Source organism: Oncorhynchus mykiss, chromosome 13, assembly GCF_013265735.2.
Source record: "Oncorhynchus mykiss isolate Arlee chromosome 13, USDA_OmykA_1.1, whole genome shotgun sequence".
NCBI lineage: Eukaryota > Metazoa > Chordata > Actinopteri > Salmoniformes > Salmonidae > Oncorhynchus > Oncorhynchus mykiss.
Genome location: NC_048577.1, coordinates 12,405,940 through 12,423,528, shown reverse-complemented (window position 1 = coordinate 12,423,528; position 17,589 = coordinate 12,405,940). Strand labels below are relative to the sequence as shown.

The 17,589-nt window shown below is 43.3% G+C and overlaps 1 pseudogene; it reads left to right on the top strand.

Moving 5' to 3' along the window:
* Positions 1-7,512, top strand: part of LOC110487266 — a 32,547-nt pseudogene extending 25,035 nt beyond the window's left edge.
* The last annotated feature ends 10,077 nt before the right edge of the window (positions 7,513-17,589 follow it).

The following is a 17,589-nucleotide window of genomic DNA, read 5'->3' as shown; positions in this document are numbered from 1 at the left end:
AGTATTATTATATTATTGATCGATTGACTCTGACTTTTCAGATCACCCTATCTCCAGAGTTAACTATGTGTTGCAATTCTTCATATGTTCCTGGACCTGCAACCAACAACAAGCTACGTATGGACAGTATCAAAACAGATCGAACTATTCTGTCTCGTTGCAGCAAAATCTGCAGAGCTGGGATTGTTGTATCCCCCATATATACTGTATACCAGTCTATTGGTTGCAATATTTTTTTATAATAATTTATATTGAAAAAAGGAAAAGTCTAAATTGATTTGGTTGGTGGCACCTTCATTGAGGAGGACGGGCTCGTGGTGATGGCTGGAGTAGAATAGATGTAATGGTATCAGGTACATTAACCCTGTGTTTTCCATGTGTTTGATGTCATTCCATTGACTCCATTCCAGCCATTATTATGAGCTGTCCTCCCCTCAGCAGCCTCCTGTGGCACACACACACACTGTGTACATCGTCTAAATAATTTCCTGGAAAAAAGCGACTGACCATGTTTCACGTTGACACCAGTCACATACCAGGCTGTGTGTCATTGCTGTTACAGGATTAAAGGAAAACACACAATATAAATGTCATTGCTGTTATGAGTATACCAGACAGACATGTAATATAAGATTGATCTTAAATTACTTCACCGATCCACAAAAGGGTAAATGTAGACAAGAATATAACAAAACATAAATGAATATGATGTAAAATTGAGCATTAGTATAATTTTTATCGTACACAAACTTCATGTTCATATCTATCAAAGAAAGAGGATATAAACAGTGAGGGGTGTTGTATTTGTGCTGGTTTTTGGAGTGCTGCTTTGTGCTGCGCTACATTTTTATTTTATTTATTTATTTTACCTTTATTTAACCAGGTAGGCAAGTTGAGAACAAGTTCTCATTTACAATTGCGACCTGGCCAAGATAAAGCAAAGCAGTTCGACAGATACAACGACACAGAGTTTCACATGGAGTAAAACAAACATACAGTCAATAATACAGTATAAACAAGTCTATATACAATGTGAGCAAATGAGGTGAGAAGGGAGGTAAAGGCAAAAAAAGGCCATGGTGATAAGGTAAATACAATATAGCAATTAAAACACTGGAATGGTAGTTTTGCAATGGAAGAATGTGCAAAGTAGAAATAAAAATAATGGGGTGCGAAGGAGCAAAATAAATAAATAAATTAAATACAGTTGGGAAAGAGGTAGTTGTTTGGGCTAAATTATAGGTGGGCTATGTACAGGTGCAGTAATCTGTGAGCTGCTCTGACAGTTGGTGCTTAAAGCTAGTGAGCGTACAGGTCGCAATGGTGGGTAGTATATGGGGCTTTGGTGACAAAACGGATTGCACTGTGATAGACTGCATCCAATTTGTTGAGTAGGGTATTGGAGGCTATTTTGTAAATTACATCGCCAAAGTCGAGGATTGGTAGGATGGTCAGTTTTACAAGGGTATGTTTGGCAGCATGAGTGAAGGATGCTTTGTTGCGAAATAGGAAGCCAATTCTAGATTTAACTTTGGATTGGAGATGTTTGATATGGGTCTGGAAGGAGAGTTTACAGTCTAACCAGACACCTAAGTATTTGTAGTTGTCCACGTATTCTAAGTCAGAGCCGTCCAGAGTAGTGATGTTGGACAGGCGGGTAGGTGCAGGTAGCGATCGGTTGAAGAGCATGCATTTAGTTTTACTTGTATTTAAGAGCAATTGGAGGCCACGGAAGGAGAGTTGTATGGCATTGAAGCTTGCCTGGAGGGTTGTTAACACAGTGTCCAAAGAAGGGCCGGAAGTATACAGAATGGTGTCGTCTGCGTAGAGGTGGATCAGAGACTCACCAGCAGCAAGAGCGACCTCATTGATGTATACAGAGAAGAGAGTCGGTCCAAGAATTGAACCCTGTGGCACCCCCATAGAGACTGCCAGAGGTCCGGACTACAGACCCTCCGATTTGACACACTGAACTCTATCAGAGAAGTAGTTGGTGAACCAGGCGAGGCAATCATTTGAGAAACCAAGGCTGTTGAGTCTGCCGATGAGGATGTGGTGATTGACAGAGTCGAAAGCCTTGGCCAGATCAATGAATACGGCTGCACAGTAATGTTTCTTATCGATGGCGGTTAAGATATCGTTTAGGACCTTGAGTGTGGCTGAGGTGCACCCATGACCAGCTCTGAAACCAGATTGCATAGCAGAGAAGGTATGATGAGATTCTAAATGGTCGGTAATCTGTTTGTTGACTTGGCTTTCGAAGACCTTAGAAAGGCATGGTAGGATAGATATAGGTCTGTAGCAGTTTGGGTCAAGAGTGTCCCCCCCTTTGAAGAGGGGGATGACCGCAGCTGCTTTCCAATCTTTGGGAATCTCAGACGACACGAAAGAGAGGTTGAACAGGCTAGTAATAGGGGTGGCAACAATTTCGGCAGATAATTTTAGAAAGAAAGGGTCCAGATTGTCTAGCCCGGCTGATTTGTAGGGGTCCAGATTTTGCAGCTCTTTCAGAACATCAGCTGAATGGATTTGGGAGAAGGAGAAATGGGGAAGGCTTGGGCGAGTTGCTGTTGGGGGTGCAGTGCTGTTGACAGGGGTAGGAGTAGCCAGGTGGAAAGCATGACCAGCAGTAGAAAAATGCTTATTGAAATTTTCAATTATGGTGGATTTATCAGTGGTGACAGTGTTTCCTATCTTCAGTGCAGTGGGCAGCTGGGAGGAGGTGTTCTTATTCTCCATGGACTTTACAGTGTCCCAGAACTTTTTTGAGTTAGTGTTGCAAGAAGCAAATTTCTGCTTGAAAAAGCTAGCCTTGGCTTTTCTAACTGCCTGTGTATAATGGTTTCTAGCTTCCCTGAACAGCTGCATATCACGGGGGCTGTTCGATGCTAATGCAAAACGCCATAGGATGTTTTTGTGCTGGTCAAGGGCAGTCAGGTCTGGGGAGAACCAAGGGCTATATCTGTTCCTGGTTCTAAATTTCTTGAATGGGGCATGTTTATTTAAGATGGTTAGGAAGGCATTTTTTTAAAATATCCAGGCATCCTCTACTGACGGGATGAGGTCAATATCCTTCCAGGATATCCCGGCCAGGTCGATTAGAAAGGCCTGCTCGCTGAAGTGTTTCAGGGAGCGTTTTACAGTGATGAGAGGAGGTCGTTTGACCGCTGACCCATTACGGATGCAGGCAATGAGGCAGTGATCGCTGAGATCTTGGTTGAAGACAGCAGAGGTGTATTTAGAGGGGAAGTTGGTTAGGATGATATTTATGAGGGTGCCCGTGTTTAAGGCTTTGGGGAGGTACCTGGTAGGTTCATTGATAATTTGTGTGAGATTGAGGGCATCAAGTTTAGATTGTAGGATGGCTGGGGTGTTAAGCATGTTCCAGTTTAGGTCGCCTAGCAGCACGAGCTCTGAAGATAGATGGGGGGCAATCAGTTCACATATGGTGTCCAGAGCACAGCTGGGGGCAGAGGGTGGTCTATAGCAGGCGGCAACGGTGAGAGACTTGTTTTTAGAGAGGTGGATTTTTAAAAGTAGAAGTTCAAATTGTTTGGGTACAGACCTGGATAGTAGGACAGAACTCTGCAGGCTATCTTTGCAGTAGATTGCAACACCGCCCCCTTTGGCAGTTCTATCTTGTCTGAAAATGTTGTAGTTTGGAATTAAAATGTCTGAATTTTTGGTGGTCTTCCTAAGCCAGGATTCAGACACAGCTAGAACATCCGGGTTGGCAGAGTGTGCTAAAGCAGTGAATAGAACAAACTTAGGGAGGAGGCTTCTGATGTTAACATGCATGAAACCAAGGCTATTACGATTACAGAAGTCGTCAAAAGAGAGCGCCTGGGGAATAGGAGTGGAGCTAGGCACTGCAGGGCCTGGATTCACCTCTACATCGCCAGAGGAACATAGGAGGAGTAAAATAAGGGTGCGGCTGGCTAAAAGCAATAAGAATTGGTCGTCTAGAACGTCTGGAACAGAGAGTAAAAGGAGGTTTCTGGGGGCGATAAAATAGCATCAAGGTATAATGTACAGACAAAGGTAAGGTAGGATGTGAATACAGTGGAGGTAAACCTAGGTATTGAGTGATGAAGAGAGAGATATTGTCTCTAGAAACATAATTGAAACCAGGAGATGTCATTGCATGTGTGGGTGGTGGAACTAATAGGTTGGATAAGGTATAGTGAGCAGGACTAGAGGCTCTACAGTGAAATAAGTCAATAAACACTAACCAGAACAGCAATGGACAAGACATATTGACATTAAGGAGAGGCATGCTTAGTCGAGTGATCAAAAGGGTCCAGTGAGTGGAGAGGTTGGTTGAGGGTCACAGCGATTTAGACAGCTAGCCAGGCCATCGGTAGCAAGCTAGCATAGGATGGAGGTCTGTTGTTAGCCACCTCTTGCGTTCGGTCAGTAGATTAGTGGGGTTCCGTGTGGTAGAGGGGATTAATCCAGATCACACAACAACAACAAAAATAAGAACAATAGATATAGTTATAGAGGCCCGAGAAGAAAACATAATAATAATAAAAATAAATAAATTGTCCGATTGTCTATTCAGATAGCAGCCGGTAAGACAGCTAACGGTTAGCGGGCCGCAGATGGGCGTTCAGGTAACGTCGCGACGGAGGAGCCAGCCGGATCTCCTTCAGGTAGATAACGTCGGCAGTCCAGTTGTGAAGGCCCGGTGGGGCTCCGCGTAGGCAGTAAAACGGGTCCGGATAGGTGACTGCAGCCCAGGGGTGAATGATGGAACTCAGGAGTGATTGACGGAGCTGTCTAGCACCGGAACAATCGATGTTTGCTCCGGAATCGACGAAAGCCGACTGTCACACGGATAGCAGCTAGCTAGCTGTGAGATCCGGGTATGAATGTCCAGAGAGCATTTGAAATCCAGGGACATGGAGAGAAAAATTGGTCCGGTATGTTCCGTTCCGAGCCGCGCTGCGCCGTACAAAACTGGCGATAGATTTTCGAGCTAAAGGATAGCTGATGACCACAAACCGTGGTTCGCTGAATACTAACGATTTGCCAGTAAAGAAGCTAACTAGCTTCTGATTAGCTTCTGGATTAGCTTCTGGGCTAGCTCCTGGCTAGCTTCTTGGAGTTCCTGGCTAGCTTCTTGGAGGATTACAGATCTGAGGTAAATAATAATTTTTTATAAATTGGTGAGGCTGGTTGCAGGAGAGTGTTTTGAAGATGAGTTGATGGAAAATAAAAATAAAATGTATGTGAAAAAAGTTGTAAATATATATATATATATATACAGGACACGACAAGACGAGGACAAAAGACGTCTGAACTGCTATGCGATCTTGGAGATGCTAAGAGAAACATGAGAGAGCATGAAAGACATGCTTCCCAAACGGCACCCTATCCCCTACATAGTGCACTTCTTTTGACCAGAGCCCTATTGGCCATTTGGGACACAATGGTTTCCATTTGGGACACAATGGTTTCCATTTGGGACATAATCTAAGAGAGGTGGTTACTCGTACATGTTATTTAATGCACCTCAGAGAGCTAGAAGAACAATGCAGATGTTAAACCTACATGACGAGCAAATATTTAAGCTGGAAATGAGCCTTGTCGCGTGGACCTTAAAACGAAAAACAGGTGCATTAGCAAATATACATTTGTTGCAAGACTGTCTCTCTCTCTCTCTCTCTCTCTCTCTCTCTCTCTCTCTCTCTCTCTCTCTCTCTCTCTGTGTGTGTGTGTTTATACTGTACGTTTATTTGATCTGGAAAATGGGTGGCAAATAGGTTCAGTTGGACGCTTTTATCAATCTTTAGATTGAATTAGCAATGACAGTTGGCTACTGTTTAATAGGACCTAATCCACATCAAATAATAATCAATTGTCATAAACCGGAGAGGATCATATGCTCTAAAATAGTTGATCCACAGTAACTACGTAGTCTATTGCCTTAACTCTAAGCCTACTAGACAACCATAATGAAACAATCTCTCACTTTTCTTTCAAAAGCATGGGCTTTGTTCTGTTCTTCAGATAGACTTGTTCACAGTGTCATTTGACTATTCTATTCCACTTGATAGCTCAACTTGTATCCAGAACCATCCATTATTATTAGCCAGGCTGCATGACATCTGGCTGTAATTGTAATCCCATAGGGCGGCGTACAATTGGCCCAGTGTCGTCCGGGTTTGGCCGGGTAGGCCGTCATTGTAAAATAAATAAGAATTTGTTCTTAACTGACTTGCCTAGTTAAAAAAAGGATAAAATAAAATATTCAAATACTTCTGACAGCTAGTGGAAAACTGTATTCCATCCCACTTGTGAGCCCATGTATTTATTTACTATTTGGGAAGAAAAGGCTTTTAAACTATGCCGATGTATTGGTTGCATGGCAGCACAGGTCATAGTAAAGAGAAGCTCTTGTAGAGAGTCTGCAGGGAGTCACTTTGTTTGTATCTCTCTTTGAGCAACACATTGTTAATCAATACGTGTGTGTGTGTGTGTGTGTGTGTGTGTGTGTGTGTGTGTGTGTGTGTGTGTGTGTGTGTGTGTGTGTGTGTGTGTGTGTGTGTGTGTGTGTGTGTGTGTGTGTGTGTGTGTGTGTGTGTGTGTGTGTGTGTGTGTGTGTGTGTGTGTGTGTGTGTGTGTGTGTGTGTGTGAGAGAGAGAAACAGAGTGCATTTTAGAAATAAGCCTTGGCCCCTGAAGCAACTCCATGCTCTCTCTCTCCTCTCCTCTAGCGCTCCAACCACATCTGCCCTCTATCCTCTTATCCTTCCATCCTCTCACCCCTCCCTCAATCCCTTCCCACAGGGAAAGACAAATGGGAAGTTTTTAAATACATCTTCTACATCAACAATCGCTGAAAAAAAAGGGAGACATATGCCTCATGTTTTTGATTTACAAAGAAGCCTTATATCCTTAGAGCTTATTAGTGGTTAGTGGATGGCAGGAAGGATGGGTGGGTGGATGGAAGGATGGGTGGGTGGGTGGGTAGGTGGAAGGGTGGATGGAAGGATGGGTGGATGGAAGGATGGGTGGATGGGTGGATGGAAGGATGGGTGGATGGGGATGGGTGGATGGAAGGAAGGATGGGTGGATGGGTGGGTGGGTGGGTGGGTGGATGGATGGATGGAAGGGTGGGTGGGTGGGTGGAAGGATGGATGGATGGATGGATGGATGGATGGGTGGGTGGATGGAAGGATGGATGGATGGATGGGGGAATATAAAAATAAGACACAAAGCAGGTCAAATGCTAATTAGTTGATACAACGGTTGTGTTACAACTGGTATTGTTGTGTCTGACAACGGAGAGCTTCACTGCACAAAAGCAATTACACAACCATTGATTCTTGACAACCTTTGTTTACGTAAAATTGTGCAGACAAACTCTCTGCTGTATTAAAACAGTTGTGTCAAATGTGTTGTACGTCAGTTGTACAACCTGAGTGTGTACGGGGCCATGTACAGGGAGAGGAGTGAGAGAGTCAGTTGTCCGTGTGAGTTGCTGCGTGGAATGCTGATGAAGTAATCATTTGATCCTTCTTTCCTCACAACAGGCAGATCTGTCCATCCGAGCAGCGGCAGGAAAAGTGGAGAGGAGAGCTTAGGGGAGGGAAACCATCTGCTCTACTCTCTAAACTCTCTCTCGCTCTCTTGTTCTCTTTCTCTTTCTCTCTCTTTCTCTGCTCACATGTTGGTAGTTTTGTTTGTTTCATGGGGAATTACTCAGACCATGGGGGATTTTCTCAGCAAAATAGTGAGATCGAATCTTTCACGAAATGAAAAATGACCCCAAAAAGCAGCAGATAGTCCGTGGTATTCCATTTGTCATGAACTACTATGTGGTACAGTAGGATGTCCAGTCAGAGGCCTCATTTAAACATTCACACACTTTTAGTTCTCTTATAACTGGAGTATTTTCCTGATCTCAGGTCTCATGGGTCAAGGAAAAGTGCTGATCCCATATTGATATATATAAACAGAAACATTACCCCATAGCCCACTTTAAGGATGTGATCTTAGAGAGAGGAACGTTTTCCTGGATGTGTCATCCCCCAGTGATTGGTCCAGAGTGTGTGTGTGTGTGTGTTATCTCTCTGACCCACTCAGCATGGAGCCAGATGGAGCCTGTCCAGAGTTCCTAGTAGTCTATCCTCAGGGTCCCTGGGGGGCCAATATAACAAACAGCCAGCTTATTCTGGTCCCTCTTACTAACAAACCCCTCTCCCTTTTCTCCCCCCCAATCGTTCTCCAGCTCCACCATCCCTCCCTCCATTGCTCTCACATCTGGGGACCTCTCCTCCCCCCTGCTAAGTGGCTAAGTGGGAACTCTTAGCTGAAATATGAAAACAACACGTAGCAGCCTGAGATGTAGTAAGTAAAGTAAGTAGCCTCGCTTGAGAACGGCCCATAGGGCAGGAGCCAGAACGGCCCAGAGGGCAGGAGCCAGAACGGCCCATAGGGCAGGAGCCAAAACGGCCCATAGGGCAGGAGCCAGAACGGCCCATAGGGCAAGAGCCAGAACGGCCCATAGGGCAGGAGCCAGAACGGCCCATAGGGCAGGAGCCAGAACGGCCCATAGGGCAGGAGCCAGAACGGCCCATAGGGCAGGAGCCAGAACGGCCCATAGGGCAGGAGCCAGAACGGCCCATAGGGCAGGAGCCAGAACGGCCCATAGGGCAGGAGCCAGAACAGCCCATTGGTCAGGAACTTATCTCTTGTTGTAACTTGAGGCAATTTGATGTATAAGTACACCCCCTGGACAGGACACAGATTGGCCTGATTTGGCATGGGATCAAACTCTACCCAGTCCCCTTCTGTCTCACACTCATACCTTTATTGTCTTCTTTTCACTGTCCTATCGTCCAATAAAACCACACAAACATGGAAGAGAGAGTGGGACTCAAGGCTGTACTGTAGGCTATACAGGCCTGCCACCGTCGTCACCGGCTGGTGTCGGCGCGGCAGCGCTTGAGGAGATAAGCGATAACGAGTATTTGTTCTTTCAGAAGCTCCTCATCCTTGGAGAGACACACACACCCCGAAGGTAATGCAACAGGAAAAGATTACAGATGTGCTTCAAATGGTTGAAATTAGAGGCAGTCAGGCAACCGACAGAGGTTCAATTGCCGGCATCCTTCTTAGGTTTGCAGAGACTCCCGGAGGAGGATGTCTCACCGCGCCAACATTACATCAGGGTTATTGCAAGGTGTGGAAGGAGATTGTTATGATCATTACCAGCATGTGATTGAGATTCATTGAACCAATAAGGAGAAGCCTAGACAGTGATAATTGTTGTTTTGCTCTAATCTTCAACATAGACGGTCTACGAGATGTTTGTAATGTGTGATTACTTGGACTACCGGTGGCAGGTTTTGTCGAGTTTATCGGAGGACAGACAAACGGCTCTTTCTACAGTGACAGCCAGGAAATAAAAAAGAAAATGTCTGAGGAATCGTCAATATCCCGATTGTTGTTTTGTCCTCATTGCCAACATAGACGGTAGAACATTACATGATGTTATGTTTGGTTGTGGGCTTGGAAACATATTGATAAACAGATTATCGATGAACAACCAAACAGCTCTTTCCCTCAGTGACAGCCAGGAGAAAATGAGTGTAAAAAAACAGACCCATTTTTTGAATTGTTGTGGCAGCAGCGGGTAGAGACCAGACAGACTCAGTTATTAGCTATTTGCTGTAAAAGCCCAAACAAACCAATAAAGGTGGGGAGTAGGGACTGCCTGGCAGCATGGCATCTTCAGGACTGTGAGTTATCCCATCTGGATGAGGCCCTCTGGCTGTATTTGATTGAGCAGAGATTACTGTGTTTACTCTGGGGGATGCTGTGTGTGTGCGTGTGCGTGTGCGCATGTGTGCTCTGTGGATGGTCTGCGAGTCATAAAACAGTGGTAATTGAATGAGTGAGAGACTGGATCCCTCCTTCAGACAGATAGGTAGTAAATCACAGGCTGTGACAGGAAGGTTATCCTCTAGTATCCTCCTCCTACACTGTGGTGCTGTGAACAGGCCCATGAAGACATCTCTGACAGGCTAGGGCCCAACCGGCACTCAAGGCTCTATCCCAACTGACATACAGGTAGTAAGTCTGACTATGACAGTAAGGCTATCTATCTTCCTCCTACTATATATTGACCTAGACTAGGGGCCTGAATTGCATTCTAGGAAGCACCCCAAATAACACCCTATTCCCTATATAATGCACCCTATTCCCTATATAATGCACCCATAACATGCACAAAAAATAGTGTCAGTTGAAATCGAGCAATGTTGTAAAAAAATAAAATAAAATTAAGTTTACCAAAGATGAGTGAAAATATCTAATTTGTTGAATAATACATTCATCATGACACGCTTGGCCCTCTTCAATATCTGTTTGCCACTTCACAATATCTGTTTCATTCATGTCATCCCATTAAGAGCTCTCTGCTCCTGGCTGATTGTTGTCCATCACACACATTAACACACACATCCCTCCCTCAGGTGCATCAGGTTCCAGCTACAACAAGATACTCATAGAAAAATGCAGTTGTATAAAAAAATCTGCATTTATGAATCACCGGCATGATTTTTTTCTAGAAATGCAAAAATGTATAAAACTTCTAATGACGCATTGCGATGACAGAGGGAAGTGGTGTGTGTGTGTGTGTGTGTGTGTGTGTGTGTGTGTGTGTGTGTGCCCCCAATACTTTCCACAGGCCATTGGGTTCTAATAGGATAAGAAGGCATTCCATTAATTTCTAGCATTCTCTTTTAGTAGGTACCAGTAATGAAAAACCCCCATAGAGACTGCGGAGAGAGAATGACAGGAGAGATTTGTGTAATATAATATAATATAATATAATGCTTTATGGGCTGGAGACCAGAGACGGACTGGGACCAGATATCGGCCTGGGCATTTCTAACACACCGGTTTTCCTTGAGGCCCCCAAACTAGCCCATTGTTTTCTTCAAGGCCCCCATAATGGCCCATTGTTTTCTTCAAGGCCCCCATAATGGCCCATTGTTTTCTTCAAGGCCCCCATAATGGCCCATTGTTTTCTTCAAGGCCCCCATAATGGCCCATTGTTTTCTTCAAGGCCCCCATAATTGCCCATTGTTTTCTTCAAGGCCCCCACACTGGCCCATTGTTTTCTTCAAGGCCCCCATAATGGCCCATGGTTTTCTTCTTTAGCCAAATAATGATAATTCCGCTCAAGAAAAAGCTATTTAGACAGGCCCACTCAGCTAACAATGGACCAGCCCATCTGGCATTTGCCAAACTGCCCTACGGCCGGTCTGTTTCTGCTGGAGACTGGAGCGCTAGGCTGGTGTATAGATTCATTATAAACCAACGGACAGAGAGGAAGAGTTACCGTGGTAAATTTGCCGACTGTGTCTGAATAGGACAGAGACGGACTGTTTCAACTGTGTCAGGAAAGGCGAGTTGTGTGTGTGTGTGTGTGTGTGTGTGTGTGTGTGTGTGTGTGTGTGTGTGTGTGTGTGTGTGTGTGTGTGTGTGTGTGTGTGTGTGTGTGTGTGTGTGTAACAGGAGATTGAAATGAGTTATGATCACAATGCATCTCAGTAGGAAGTATAAGAGACGTATCTTTGATAGGAAACTTTCCTCTAACAACATAACATATACAGAATCAAGGTGTCGGGTTCCAATATGAAAGATAACACCATTACATTCAACCCCAATAAAATGACACCGAGATGCTTTCTGTAGGTATCTGTTCCAGCCCGGTAGCTCACGGTACAAGTCAGTATTCGACGTCCATCCATCTGAGGACGTCAGGAGATTACGTGGAAATCAGCCACTAGGGGCAACAGTGAGCACTGTTACCTTCAAGTAGTTTTCAGTTTTGCTAGGGTGTTGTGGACGGGGATAGCCAGGAATTTCATCACAATGCAAGCACACACACACACACACACACAGACACACACACACACCTGTTGGCTGTGAACCTGAATCTCTTTGCGTCTGGTTTGAATTATGTGAAGGAATTATTTGGCAATACAATCTCTGCCTGAGAGTTTACAGTTATTTGAATGTTAGTCTAGCCCTAGCTATGAATGTTAGTCTAGCCCTGGCTATAAATGTTAGTCTAGCCCTAGCTATAAATGTTAGTCTAGCCCTAGTTATAAATGTTAGTTTAGCCCTAGCTATGAATGTTAGTCTAGCCCTAGCTATAAATGTTAGTCTAGACCTAGTTATAAATGTTAGTCTAGACCTAGTTATGTTAGTCTAGCCCTAGCTATGAATGTTAGTCTAGCCCTAGCTATAAATGTTAGTCTAGCCCTAGCTATGAATGTTAGTCTAGACCTAGTTATGTTAGTCTAGCCCTAGCTATGAATGTTAGTCTAGCCCTAGCTATAAATGTTAGTCTAGCCCTAGCTATAAATGTTAGTCTAGCCCTAGTTATGTTAGTCTAGCCCTAGCTATGAATGTTAGTCTAGACCTAGCTATAAATGTTAGTCTAGCCCTAGTTATGTTAGTCTAGCCCTAGCTATGAATGTTAGTCTAGACCTAGCTATAAATTTTAGTCTAGCCCTAGTTATGTTAGTCTAGCCCTAGCTATGAATGTTAGTCTAGTGCATGTTGCGTTGAATGACACTGCATGTTACGAGCCTGATCAAGGTTTTGCATCCGTCTAGCTAGTATCTATAAGGTTCTTCCGAGGATCTCTTGGGGGGGATTGTCATCACCACAGCAGCCTTACTACCACAGCCTGACGGGGACGTCTACCTGAGACTCCAAGCCAAACTCTACAGAGTCTGGATCCTTCATCTGCGGCCCTCTGCTTCATCCGTTCCATTCTCACTGACTTCCTGAATCCTCATTATCACATCCATTCTGTTTCCTCAATAAATTTTCTAAACTGGTCCTTTAACTAATGAATAGTCATTTCCTCTGTCTTGCTAAGTCTGCCAGCAGTCCTCAGCCTTATCATAAGTTGTCAGCTGCTGTCTTCATTTCCCACCATAGTAGATGCCTGATACATAATAGTCTGCCTTTTGGGTTGTTAGTCTAATCCTAGCTAGGAATGTTAGTCTAGCCCTAGCTATGAATGTTAGTCTAGCCCTAGCTATGAATGTTAGTCTAGCCCTAGCTATGAATGTTAGTCTAATCCTAGCTATGAATGTTAGTCTAGCCCTAGCTATGAATGTTAGTCTAGCCCTAGCTAGGAATGTTAGTCTAGCCCTAGCTAGGAATGTTAGTCTAGCCCTAGCTAGGAATGTTAGTCTAATCCTAGCTATGAATGTTAGTCTAATCCTAGCTATGAATGTTAGTCTAGCCCTAGCTATGAATGTTAGTCTAGCCCTAGTTATGAATGTTAGTCTAGCCCTAGCTAGGAATGTTAGTCTAGCCCTAGCTATGAATGTTAGTCTAGCCCTAGCTATGAATGTTAGTCTAGCCCTAGCTAGGAATGTTAGTCTAATCCTAGCTAGGAATGTTAGTCTAGCCCTAGCTATGATTGTTAGTCTAGCCCTAGCTAGGAATGTTAGTCTAATCCTAGCTATGAATGTTAGTCTAGCCCTAGCTATGAATGTCAGTCTAACCCTAATGATGAATTAAGGTCACTAGTTATGTATGAGCTGCTTTGTGCGTATGGGCCTGCTCCAGTTCTCTGTGGATGGAGGCATAACGGCCTCTTTTCAGCCAGACTCACACTGATCATTACTCTAATTTCTACTACAAACATATTAGAGATGCTTTCATAGAAAATACCCAAAACACCTTTGTACACGACTATGATGTTGCACGACATCCCACTGCTATCAAAATGGCCATTTACACCATCAAGCTATCACAGACTGGTTAGAAGGATAATGGCTTACTTGTATTAAACCATCACGCCCTGCTATCATAAAACAGCTTTTATTGAGAACACCCAAACTACTCTATCACTGCTTGAGAATCAAGTTTGAAAATCAAAACGTCTCCTTTGTACAAGACAATGAGGACATGGGTTTACGACTAACGAAATGTCAGTTTATGTTTAAGGCCATTACAGACTGCCAAATAGGAGAGTACTTGGGTCTAATCTCCATCACACACCCACAAGCTGTCCATCACCACCCACTGGATAGAAGATTAGAGCTCTCTACAGAGAGAGGGAGAGGAGAGAGAGGCTGTTGATTATGGTAAAGCTCTGTCCCTCCTGATATCAAGTTACAGGGAATATGGATTAATGGACATTGGATTCATGGACTCAATGGACATTGTTATGATTTCTGAACTCTTTTATGAAGGTCAACTCTGTGAGATGACAGCATCACAATTTCATGTGTAGTCACACATACACACACACACATACACACACACATACATCAATGTGACTTCAGATTAAAATAATAATATCTCTCCCTGAACGTGAGTTTGAGAACACAGTGAAGCTCTGTCCCTCCTTTACAACAGTCTTTATACTGTATGCCCTCACACAGTGAGGAAGGAACACCCGGAACACTGGAACAGTGAGCACCAATAAGAATGGGTCTTAATATAACTGTTATATTCATCTATCATTATTATATCAGAATTAAACCCTATAATATAATATACTCTACAGTAATATCCATGATTGACGTTTGTTCATGGGAAGAATCTCCTTTATGATTCTGTGTGTGTGTGTGTGTGTGTGTGTGTGTGTGTGTGTGTGTGTGTGTGTGTGTGTGTGTGTGAGTGTGTGTGTCTTTGCTGTATTCTGTTAAAGCCTCATTAATGCAACTGTGAGCGACTGAAAACATCAATATTATGTCTCTTATCAGAGTGAACAGGAAATCTTCCTGTTTCTATCGATGGCACAGAGAGAGAGGAGAGAAAAAACGGCTGAGTATGTGTGTCTGTTTAGAGTTTGTGTCTTTGTGTGTCTGAATGTGTGCATGTGCGCCTGTGTGTGTTTCAGAATGGCAGGAAGGTTCAATAATCAAATCCCCAAATGTCCTCTGTTTGTCTGTGAGAGGATGAGAGATAATTGCGTTCGGTAATAATGAGCTCTGGAAAATAGATTGTCCACCCAAATAGTTTTCCGGGAAATCTGTGTTTAGGGAATTTGGCATCATGGTATACAATACACCCAGCCTAATACAGTACTATCCATAGAAAGATAGATCTATTCATTTAAAATAGATATTCATTATATTTCTATGGTACTATCATATACAGGTAACTGACAACATAAAGGAAACACCAACATGAAGTGTCTTAATAGGGAGTTGGGCCACGACGAGCTGCCAGAACAGCTTCAATGCACCTTGGCATAGATTCTAGAAGTGTCTGGAACTCTTGGAGGGATGCAACACCATTCTCCCACGAGAAATTCCATAATTTAGTGGAAAAGGCTGTCTCAGGTGCTGCTCCAGAATCTCCCATAAGTGTTCAATTGGGTTGAGATCTGGTGACTGACTGACGCACGCGCGCACACACACACACACACACACACACACACACACACACACACACACACACACACACACACACACACACACACACACACACACACACACACACACACACACACACACACACACACACACACACACACACACACACACACTTTATACTCCCTATGCTCCTTTGCGACCCCTCTTTCAAAGTCACTGAGAGCTCTTCTTCTAGCCATGGTAGCCACAGTAGTGGGCAACTGGGCATTTTTATACATGACCCTAAGCATGATGGGATGTTAATTGCTTAATTAACTCAGAAAACCACACCTGTGTGGAAGCACCTGCTTTCAATATACTTTGTATCCCTCGTTTAATCAAGTGTTTCCATTATTTTGGCATTTCCCTGTATTTATCAAAGAGATTATTAAGGTTATTATTAAGGTTAACCATAAACTGGTGTTGGCATATATTCATCATGTGTTGGACATACAGCCCAATCCATTATCAAATAGATTATTCCAGTTAAAGTGAACAATAGCTTTATGTGTTCACCCAGACCAGAATACAGTAGCTACCATCATTATAAATAAGAATTTGTTCTTAACTGACTTGCCTAGTTAAATAAAGGTTAAATAAAATAAAAAATGATAATGTAGTTGTCATGGAGATTATTATTAAGGTTACCATGACCTATTGTTGGTATGTCCAACCTCTAGGCTACAATCTCAGTGTACGAACAGTACTAATTGCAAATAGATTGTTGCTGTTATTAAGCTAACATATTTAATAATAGGTATTAAGTTAGGCCTACTGGAAGTTAATAACAGGTTTTTAAATCAGATGAATCATCAACATTTTGGGGGGCATTCTACCACCACGGAGACTACATTCTCATTGTGGAAAACACAGGTAGCCAAATACATTCATGTATCTCTTTCTCTCTCTCTGTTCTCTCTGTTCTTTTTTTTTTTACAATTCGTCCATTTTTTAAAATCCGTGGACCATATACAGTTGAAGTCGGAAGTTTACATGCACCGTCGCCAAATTCCCTGTCTTAGGTCAGTTAGGATCACCACCTTATTTTATCAATGTGAAATGTCAGAATAATAGTAGAGAGAATTATTTTATTTCAGCTTTTATTTCTTTCATCACATTCCCAGTGGGTCAGAAGTTGACATACACTCAATTAATATTTGGTAGCATTGCCTTTAAATTGTTTAACTTGGGTCAAACATTTTGGGTAGCCTTCCACAAGCTTCCCACAGTAAGTTTGGTGAATTTTGGCCCATTCCTCCTGACAGAGCTAGTGCAACTTGAGTCAGGTTTGTAGGCCTCCTTGCTCGCACACACGTTTTCAGTTCTGCCCACAAATGTTCTATGGGATTGAGGTCAGGGCTTTGTGATGGCTACTCCAATACATTGACTTTGTTGTCCTTAAGCCATTTTGCCACAACTTTGGAAGTATTCTTGGGGTCATTGTCCATTTGGAAGACCCATTGGTGACCAAGATTTAAGATTTAAGATTTAATGATGTCCTGATGTTGCTTCAATAAAACCACATAGTTTTCATTTCTCATGATGTCATCTATTTTGTGAAGTGCACCAGTCCCTCCTGCAGCAAAGCACCCCCACAACATGATGCTGTCACCCCTGTGCTTCATGGTTGGGATGATGTTCTTTGGCTTGCAAGCCTCCCCCTTTTTCCTCCAAACATAACGATGGTCATTATGGCCAAACAGTTCTATTTTTGCTTCATCAGACCAGAGGACATTTTCTCCAAAAAATACGATCTTTGTCCCCATGTGCAGTTGCAAACCGTAGTCTGGCTTTTTTTATGGCAGTTTTGGAGCAATGGCTTCTTCCTTGCTGAGCAGCCTTTCAGGTTATGTCAACATAGGACCTGTTTTACTGTGGATATAGATATTGTTGTACCTGTTTCCTCCAGCATCTTCACAAGGTCATTTGCTGCTGTTCTGGGATTGATTTGCACTTTTCGCACCAAAGTACGTTCATCTCTAGGAGACAGAACGTGTCTCCTTCCTGAGCTCTATGATGGCTGCGTGGTCCCGTGGTGTTTATATTTGCGTACTATTGTTTGTACAGAGGAACGTGGTATCTTCAGGCGTTTGGAAATTGCTCCCAAGGATGAACCAGAGGTGACTGAGGTCTTGGCAGATTTATTTTGATTTTCCATGATGTCAAACAAAGAGGCA